Source organism: Cebus imitator, unplaced genomic scaffold, assembly GCF_001604975.1.
Source record: "Cebus imitator isolate Cc_AM_T3 unplaced genomic scaffold, Cebus_imitator-1.0 Scaffold34, whole genome shotgun sequence".
Lineage (NCBI taxonomy): Eukaryota > Metazoa > Chordata > Mammalia > Primates > Cebidae > Cebus > Cebus imitator.
In genome coordinates this window covers 5,600,353-5,610,613 of record NW_016107349.1, presented here as the reverse complement: position 1 = coordinate 5,610,613, position 10,261 = coordinate 5,600,353, and the positions used below count along the sequence as shown (strand labels likewise).

At 38.1% G+C, this 10,261-nt stretch overlaps 1 protein-coding gene across 3 annotated transcripts in view; it reads right to left on the bottom strand.

Annotated features, from left to right (window-relative positions):
- The window catches only part of FLRT2 (fibronectin leucine rich transmembrane protein 2), a 99,205-nt gene that overhangs the window by 25,638 nt on the left and 63,306 nt on the right, over positions 1 to 10,261 (bottom strand). Inside the window, exon 1 of one of the 3 annotated variants that reach the window (XM_037737103.1) lies at positions 5,979 to 6,448. The exons of the other annotated variants lie outside the window; for them this stretch is intronic. The gene's annotated coding sequence lies outside the window, so the exon portion shown is untranslated. Of the gene's footprint in view, positions 1 to 5,978; positions 6,449 to 10,261 lie in introns of those variants that run through there. 3 annotated transcript variants of the gene reach the window in all.

Here is a 10,261-nt window from a genome sequence, read left to right as displayed (position 1 = left end):
AACTGGAATATCTGAAAAACTTGAGATAAACTTCATTTATACTTTTCACATTATTCCCCCTCAGTTGTAGAGAAGGAAATTATCACCAATTATCCTCCAAAAACAAAAAACAAAACAGAACAACAACAACAAAAAACCCAAACCCTAAAACAGAGGTAATCATTATTCAGGGGTTATGGTAGATTTCTCTGCAGTACCTCCTCCAAATGGCTTATTTGTTCCATTTTAAACAGAAATGAAGGGTCCCTACACAAAGAATTCACATGCATCAAAGGGTACACTATCCGTCTATGACATTCAAGCAACTTATTTCCTAATAAGTTGCCAGATCCATCCAGTTAACAGAGCAAAAGTCACTGATGTGAAGGCACAGTTCCTAAAGCAAAATTACACCCACTCTTTCCATTTCACTCTTCATAATTGGAACTTTTGCCAAATCATAATTCCCTGTGCTGAGTATAGAACTCCATTCAGCTACTCTGGCTTTGAAAACTCTAACTTGGCTTTGAACAAACCCTGAGAAAGACAAAGAGAGCACATAATGTAATCAATCCTGATTTCTCCAATTTGTTCTTTGAGCTCCAGGGTGCTTTAATAAAATCGGAAGTGCCATCTCGCCTTCCAATTGAGAAGCTGAGCAGGGAGCCAAGCCAGTAGTGTACCAGGAATAATTCTGCAGTGGCAACTCCAAGTCAGAGCAAAGGGACTACTCTAAGGTTGTGTTAGTAAAATAGCTACTTTGAGAAACGGAATTTGAATAGGCTGCTTTGTTAGGAGACAGCAAAGACAATCAAGTAGTTATATGTGTATTTTTGTGTAATATACGTGTATATTTATGTACGTATTTACAGGCAGTACGTATGTATGAGAGTGGATATGTAAATATAGATATGCAAATGCATTTATAAGCCATATATATCTAAGCAGACACTTTACTACCCTTCATTATAAATAAGTAATAACAAATTATATCACAGGCTTAGATATGGTTAAAAAGCAATTCTCTATTGTGAAAAGGGCTGTTCTGTCATACAGATCAATAAATCACTGTTGATGGTGGTAGGCAATGTACTCTTCCACCTGACTTTAAGGAGCAACTATTTCTAGAACCTGATATTCCAAACATTCCACAGTGACCTCAAGGAAAAAATTCTAATTTTTGAGCAGGGTACATCAGACACAGGGCAGCTAGTGTGCTAGTACTTATTCTTAATATTCCTAGTACTCTTTTGCTAGGACTCTTTCATAGCCAACCACATCTCTGTGACTTTACTAGTAACAATTATAATTATTTTAAAGACTAATATTTGCAGAGAATTTACGAAGTTTTCTCTGATGCATCTTGTTGATCCTCACATCTCTCTAAGGCAAGTATCATCATCGGTCTCATTTTATAAGTGACCAAACTGAGGCTCAGGGAGTAGCAGGACTTTGCTCAAGCTTGTCTAGTTAGCATGGAGCAGAGCTGGGATTCAAACCCAAGTGTTCTGACTCTAGTGTTGTGCTTTTTCCTGTGGGCTGGGAAGGTCTTCAGGGCTTTGCTCCCTAAGCCATTAATCCACTGCAGCTTGCCATTCACCAGCTGCTAGGACAGCCTGCTGTCTTCCATTATCCAGAGGTCTGTGGTCTCCCCAGGGAATTGGTGATGCTGGGCATAATTTTAGTCCTGGAAGTCTGGCTGTGTTCCAGAACCTGTTTCTTAGGATCGTGCTGTGTCATTTGAAGTTCAAAGAGGCTTGTAAACAATGCTTAAAAAATGGCTCAACAATGGTCCATGAGTCCATGGTGAGTCCAACCTGGCCCTGATGGCTTGGATTGCCAGTTTAGGGCCTGCCCAGGACAACATTCTTCCACTTGGTTTCTTCCACACTGCGTCACCCTTCTATCCCATCCTACAGCACGAAAGCTTCCATCCCTACATCTTTACTGCTTCCTGTCTTTAGTCCCTACCTGGTTAACAACTAAACCTTCTCATTTCTGAGGTTAAGCTCGTGCCCCTCATCTAATCTCCCTCTCACCCTCCTGTTACTGCAGGACATGACTTCCATTTGCTTATTTACTCCTACGATTTTTTACAAAATATAAAATGAAAGTAGTATCTATCTCCTGGCTTGATAAAGACTAACCTTGTCATTCAACAAACATCTACTGAGCAGTTGGAATGGATAGCACACTCTGTGCAGCATAACGCGTAAGTCACAGACTCAACCCCCAGCCAGGTCTTCTCTGATGAGAAAGAGGATCAGGTCTTCACTATTCCAAAAACTCTTTCCCAGCACTGGAAGTTCTCCAAGCTCCCACTCCATCTTTATTTTTGCTTCCATGTAAATTATGTCGTCTCTATTTCTTACTCCCTGGCTCCTTGTAATCCAGCTTACACTATCCTGAAATACCTTTGAAACTGCAAAAAAGTCCACAATATGATTTCATAATACAAAGTCTAATGGTCTCTTGCAATATTCCTTTGTCTTTGCAAGGATACTCTTGACCACATTTCCTTTCCCCAAGCTCTAACCTCCAGCAGTTTCTTTGATGTCCCGTCAGAGACTTCCTTTTTCTGACCACACCTTTCCCTGCACAGATAAGTGGGCAGTCCTCATAGTTCTATTTCCAAACACCTCTTTCTCAGTATACAAATTAAATGTACATGATTAAATGATACCACTTTAATCTTATAAAACTGGATCCCAAATCTTTAACCCAATTAGAGCATTTTGATCAGAAATTTAGACCTGTATTTCCAAACCTAGGGGTACACCCACACATCCATCTGGAACTTCAAACCAAATCTTTCAAGCTCTTTTTCTGACTTCTCCATTTTGACCAACAGCATCAACATCTTTTACTACAGTAAAGAGGCCGATGCTGGCTCCTACTACTTCCTCTTATCACCCAGATGAATCATTAGTGAGGTCAATTCTTCTTTTACAACATCACTCACATGCCTCTCCTCCTTGATTTATAGCTACCCCCATAAATGAGCTGAACTGCACTTGCCTTACATCTCTTTGTCTCCAGTCTCTAAATCACCATCAATTACTTGTAGACGATATTCTGAAAGTATCATTGTGCCCATCATATATTGTCCTATTAGCAACTTTTATTTCTACTGCCTACGACAATAATGTTTAACATTTCCATGGCTGTATGCAGCCTTTTTATTTGGATCTTGGATTTAAATTCCAGACCTACCCCTCCCTAGCTATGTGACCCTGGAAAAATTACTTCATCTTCCTGTGGCCTGGTTTCGTCACCTGTAAAATACACATATAATTTCTTAATCAACTGATAAAGGGAAGAAAGGAAAAGAGGAAAGAAGGAAGGAGGGAGGGAGGAAAGAAAAGACACAGAAAGAGAATCACGAATTGAACTGATTAAAGATTAATTAATGGCTAAGTTACCACAAGTTTGTTTAGTTGAACATGGCACTATTAGACTAACTTAAAACTTCTTTCATCAATCCAATGTGGTATGGAGGGCAACACATTCAAGAAACCAGTGTTCAATTTCTGAACATTCTAGTGATTAGCTTTATGATACTGTGGAAAGTAATTTAACTTCACTGGTTCACACTTTTCTCCCAGTAAATATGAACAACAATACCTACTTTACAAGGTTGCTTTAAGGATTAGGAAGAGCACTGTGTTGTATCTTTGAACAATCTTACAAGATTGTTCTTGAGAGTGGTTTAGAGAGGCAGCAGCCAAAATATGGCCATTTCCGACCTTGCAAATACTTTTAGGCTATTGAGTTTACAGTATTTCATAGGACCAAAAGCTGTTTGCAGCACTTGTCATCTTAAAATCCCATTTCTCTTATTTCATCCTAATGCACAGTTATATAAAATATGTTGCATACCATTAAAACTATCACACACATAGCTTTTTAAAGAGAGTCTGTCTGAATAGTACAAAAAGGTAAACCCTTGAATTCCAAAGAATTCTTTGTCTTAGTTCTGTCACTAACTGTATGTGTGGTCACTTCATTTATCTAGGCTTGCGTATTAAAACCATAACAGGAACAAGAGGAATTTTATAATGTCAAGGGTTTCTTTCAGCTTGAAAATCCTATGAGGTCCAACTGAGAAGTAGTTCTATGATCACAAAAACTTCTGAAGAACTTCTCAGAGCATCAGAACATCACCATCAGAAGCCAAGCACTACGATGATTTCAGTGGACCTGAAGTGCTGATAAGGCTGATAGAGAAGACTTGGTTTTCTCAACCTGCTCCCAGTATCTGGTATCACTGTGCACTGCACCCGAAAATCACTTGAAAATCTAAGTTCAGAATTCCAGTAGAATGCCTTTATTCAGTTAAGAGATCTGTTTAATTCCCTGATGAATGAAACACAATTCACCCAACTCTCACTCCATCCTTCCCTTTTCTCTGAAATGTTGTCAGACAGACTTGTATGTCCGAACACTTCCTCTGCCATTAATGAGCTGTGGGCAAATATGTAGCAAATCATGTAACTACTCTGATCCAAAACCTCCTTGCAACAAGGTTATAAAGATTAAATGAGACTACTTACGCCAAGTTTGTACTTAGTAAATGGCTGGAATGGAGTAATTGCTCAGTAAATGGTAATCATTATTTTCATCATTAGACTTACGATGTGTCTATGTGAAGTGACTAGATTGACAGTTTTGAGTGAAACAACTAAAGGAAATAGTGACAAGTATAGACAAGCCATTAGAAAAGAGTTTGAAACTGAGATCATTTCAGATGAGTTCCCAACCTCAGACTATTAGGTTTATGACTGTAAATAAATCACTTCACTGGCATAAAGGAATGCCAGCAGAATACATCATCTCAGCAGTCCCACTCAGCTGTAACGTCTATCAGTATACAATTTTAAGCCACACGTTTCTACATAATTCACTCATGTTTTTAGATTTCCATAGTAGAAATAATTGTGTCTCTTAACTGACTGGACTCCTCACAAGTCGTTTAAACCCAATAAATATCTTAAAGTTGACCACATCCTTAGCTGAGTGTGGTGGTGGGCGCCTGTAATCCCAGCTATTCAGGAGGCTGAGGCGGAGAATTACTTGAACCCGGGAGGCGGAGAATGCAGTGAGCGGAAATCGCACCATTGCACACCAGCTTGGGCAACAAGAGTGAAACTCTATCTTAAAAAAAAAAAAAAAAAATTGACCGCATCTTGTTACTTCCAGTATCAAACTTCTAATCAAGAAAATAGAGCAACTTAAGAAAAAAATAAGCTCACAGACTTTGCCATTTAGCTGGGAACCTCAGCCAGCAAAATCAGGTAGAACAAATAAAAAGACAAACTTATAATGACACCTATCTGACGTATTTTCTCATAAAGAAATCGAGATTCTCTAAATGGCCCCTCTCCTTTACTCATATACCTCTCTTAGTTAATAAGATAATATGTATGGAGTATTGTATAGATAAATGCAGTTCATGCCCAAACAGCTTATATTTCTCTTCATCTTTCTCTCATGCCCTGATAAATATTCTCTCATTTTCCAGCTCCTTGAGCTACATTTTTCCTTATTATATTTTAATTGACTTTTTCATATTAAATTTTGTTTGAAAGGATGATTTGAGTTCAAAAGCACCAAAGTTGTCATATCTTTTGAGCAAAGCCTTATGTCGTATTTAATTTGATCCAAACTCGGATAGCAAACGCTAGTGTTCCTCTTTATTTTTTTCATCTCAACGCAATAAAATATAATAAAGGCATAGCTAAAAATAATAAAGAAGAAATCATTTCTGTCATTCAAACACTCAGCTTTCACCTTGACTTTGACGCTCAGGAAACTCTATCATTTTAAAATATTTGCTTGCTTTCTGAGAATCAAATCGTTAAGGCCATATGCTCTCTCCCAGGCTCAGTATTCTCATTACCATTTAAAGTATGCTTAAAATCAATTGAAAATCAACACACTCCATAACAAGGCACAACTAGCATGTTCTCATCTCTGCCAGTTGCATGGTAACTGCTCACCTGTGAAAAATCTGATTTCTCCCAGGTACTATCTTGATAGGCAAAAAGAGTTTAAACAATGAAAATGTTTTTTTAAAAAAATGTCCTTAGCAAAATGATGGGTTCAATTACTTTAGAATCTCTACCTCTGAAATTATTTTATCTCTTTGTACATTGGACAATTCCAGAAAATAAATTCTCACATTAAAATCCTTTTTCCATATTCAAAAATAAAAAACCTGCCTTACGTTAGTGTCTAAGCTCTGGTTTGGTCCATGATTGCAGAAGGCGTAACATGACAAATAGCTAACAAATGTGCTGGAGTTCCTCAGAAAAGAAAACAGAAGAACATGAAAAGTGTATGTCCAGTTGTTTGAGTATTTACAGAAATGCCTGATTCTATTTAAGATTCTTGTGAAGATGAGTACTGGTGGTAATTTAATGGACCGCACCTAAATCCGTGAGGGCAGTTTCTGTGTCAGTCTCCAGATCTGGAAGAGAAGATAACGTGTGAAAACAAACAATGGCAAAAGTTCAGGGGCGCCTGTTTCCTGGCCCTTGGGTGAGATGCGGCCTCCTTGCCCTATGCAGGGAGTCATTGTTTGTTTTTTGGGCATCAGTATTTTAAAAGGCTCTTCCTGGATAGTCAAAAAATGAACTGTAATTTCCTGAGAGATGCAGCCACACAGCCTGTCTGAATCGGAATGAAAACCAGCCCAATTCCAACTGCAGAAATCTCAAAGACCTCCAAACCTGCCCCAGGGGACTTGTACAGCTCAACTCCAAGCAACAGACCAAGAAACACGATCACTTCTTGCCCGTCAACTGAACCCTTCCAAATCTTCTTCACAGAACCAAGAAAATATACATGTGAAGTCAAGAAAACAAAGCAAACCAGAAATGGCCTAGTTTTCCCACTGAGTCTGTTACTCGACGTTGAGAACTTATTCTCCTATAGAATGAGCTATGGGTTTTACTTCCAGGTTCTTCTGTATCAGGGCTTCAAAGAAAATTTTGAATATTAATCTTATCAATGCCCTTTGAACATGGCAAACAGTTATACCTTGGATAAAGGCAGGACATTAATTCCTAAGTTCTTTACATATAGACTTCAAAAGGTTCTTTCTTCCACATCTGTGAAAGGAATCCATGATTTCTCATAGCTGTGTGCGTATACACATACGTAACAAACAAGCACACATATATACTTGAAATGTACGCATATCAGTTACTGAGCACCTTCTCAATGCCAAGCACCTTGTCAGGCATTTTCTTACATCTTACTGCTAATCGTCACAAAATTCTTGTAGGTCATTATTACTAACCCATTTGTGAGATTTATTTTAAAACTAAAGTTATGAAAAGTAAATAAATTTGCTTAAATTTATACAGATGGTAAACATCTGTACTTGATCCTGGGATTATGTGACTCCCAAAGCTCAGGGTCTTTCTAACTTTTAACACACATCTCTTATTAGTTAATGACTTTGGGCATGTAAAGAAGTATAGCTGGCACTAGAACAACATGGTTTGAACAATCAAGGTCCACTTATTTTTTTTTTTTACAATGTACCTGCCTTTCCTGCCTCCCCTTCTACATCCTTCATCTATTCCATCTCTGCCACCCTGAGACAGCAAGACCAACCCCTCCTCTTCCTCCTCCTCCTCAGCTTATTAATGTGAAGATGATGAGGATGAAGAACTTTATCATGATCCATTTCCACTTAATGGATAGTAAATGTATTTTCCTTATAATTTGCTTAATAATATTTTCTTTTGTCTAGTTTATTGTAAGAATACAGTCAATAATACATATAAAATACAACATATGTGCTAATAAACTATTTATGTTATCGGTGAGGCTTCCACTCAACAATAGGCTATTAGTAGTTAAGTTTTGGGGAAGTCAAATGTAAGGGCAGATTTTTCAACTGTGCAGAGGTTGGTGTTCCTAACCCCTGCGTTTTTCAACAGTCAGCTCCATTAAGTAAACTTTAGTTTTTATCAGGATTATAGAAAAATTAAATAGGAGAAGGGTTCAGATTCAAAAGCACCAAAACATGTGTTTCTCAACTGTAAAGCAGTGAGATTAAAACAATTCCAAAGACACTCATTCTTTTCGAGGTCAGGGAGAAACTTCTCAAATGTTTACTGAGTACCTACTGGGGTAAGAGAAATTTAGGGTATGTGGTGAAGGGCCAAGGTTTCAATAGCTGGTCAAGCTAAGCCTCACCTAAGGTATGTGAGTTGAGGCCTACAAGCATGAGGGAGCGGTACACACACATATCTGGGAGGAGCTATTTGATAAAGTTCTACTCACTCAAACAAAACCAAACTCAAAGATACGTGCACACACATTCCACACACAACACAAACCTCCAGGCCTTCCTAGCCATAGTGACTAAGGCCTACACAATTTTTCCTCCTGTCTCTTAACTGGAAGCCTTTAGTATTTAAGCAATAACAGTTACTATATGCTTTGTGTATGTTTAATATTATTAAATAATACTTATTTTAATGGATTTGAAAACAAATTATTACGAAGTACTTGGACCTGAATATTCTAAATGAGTAGATAAATGCTAGGATCCACAATATATAAGGTGATTAGGAATTTTAAATGTATATATATACATATATTTTGAGATGGAGTCTCACTCTGTCACCTAGGCTGGAGTACAGTGGCATGATCTTGGCTCACTGCAACCTCTGCCTCCTGGGCTCAAGTAGTTCTCTTGCCTCAGCCTCTGGAGTAGCAGGGATTACAGTCACACACCACCATGCCTGGCTAATTTTTATATTGTTTTGTAGAGACGGGGTTTTACCATGTTGGCCAGGCTGGTCTCGAACTTCTTACCTCAAGTGATCTGACCGCCTTGGCCTCTCAAAATGCTAGGATTGCATAAAAATGTAATTTTAAGAAATCAGATGCTAAGAACCTTTAATGCTCAGAGCCAGGTATAAAATTATTTCAATTAAAGGGATAAAAAAAAGCCCAGGTAATTAAGAGACAATGAACAATGCTAAATAGCCAAAATGAATAGCTGAAGGTTGGTAATGATGTAAAGAGTCAAGAATTTGTAAAACATTATTCATCGGCTCTGAGGTAAACTATAAATACCTAACAATACCTTGGTTCTTATCCTGGGAAAGTACGTGGCATTCAAAACCCTACTGGCACTTACAGATTTGGGCTCAACACATTTTCAGTATTATCGAATCAACAGAATTTCAATCATATGTAAGGAAGAGTCATATGAAAGGTATGACAAGCTCTAAATTAACCCTACTGGCCCTGCAGCCAGAAGCTGAGGTCTGAGAAAAAGAGTTTAAACATTATGTGCAAGAGACAGCAGTTAATTTGATGGAATTTCAAAAGTCATAAAGAATTGGGCACAAAGACATTGTAGAAAAATCTGAAAATCTTCAGAAGTCTAAAATTAACCTTTTGAAAGCCACCCATGCGTCAAAAAAAATAAAAGTTAATCTAGAAAATATTATATAAACATCTAGCAAAATGTCCTTTTCCTTTTTTATTTCGTAGTTAACCTAAATGGTCTTAAAGAAACAGTTTAACCTGGTGGCAATTACTTAACCTACGAAGAAAAGAAAATCTGAACCATATCCAAATGTTAATTGAGACTTAGTGTGCAGTAGATGAAGACATCTTTTCTGTATTTTCATCAATCCACTGATTTGAAAATATTATTTGAAAATATTGTTAAACATTTATGTAATCTGAAAATATTACAGATTGACTACAAAGGCGGCTGGGTGCATATGGATCCAACAATGTAAAATGTTCTCCAGCTCCAGATATCCCATTATAATCTGCATGGTATCCTGTATGAACAGGTACAGAAATCATGTGGTTCCAGGTTTTCTTTTTCTTTTCTTTCTTTCTTTCTTTNTTGAGACGGAGTTTTGCTCTTGTTGCCCAGGCTGGAGGGCAGTGGCACAATCTTGGCTCACTGCAACCTCTGCCTCCTGGTTCAGGCTATTCTCTGCAGTCTCCTGAGCAGCTGAGATTACAGGCGCCCACCACCACTCCCAGCTAATTTTTGTGTTTTTAGTAGAGACAGGGTTTCACCATGTTGGCCAGACTGGTCTCAAACTCCTGACCTCAGGTGATCCACTCACCTCGGCCTCCCAAAGTGCTGGGATTACAGGCGTGAGCACCCGGCTGACTCCAGATTTTTACTGGGCAAGTAATGCTGTTATTTCTTTGTACTACTAGGCCCCATTTGTCCTTAGAGTTGATGTACTTTTATCACCAATCAGGATGGTCTACCAGTTCTACCCAC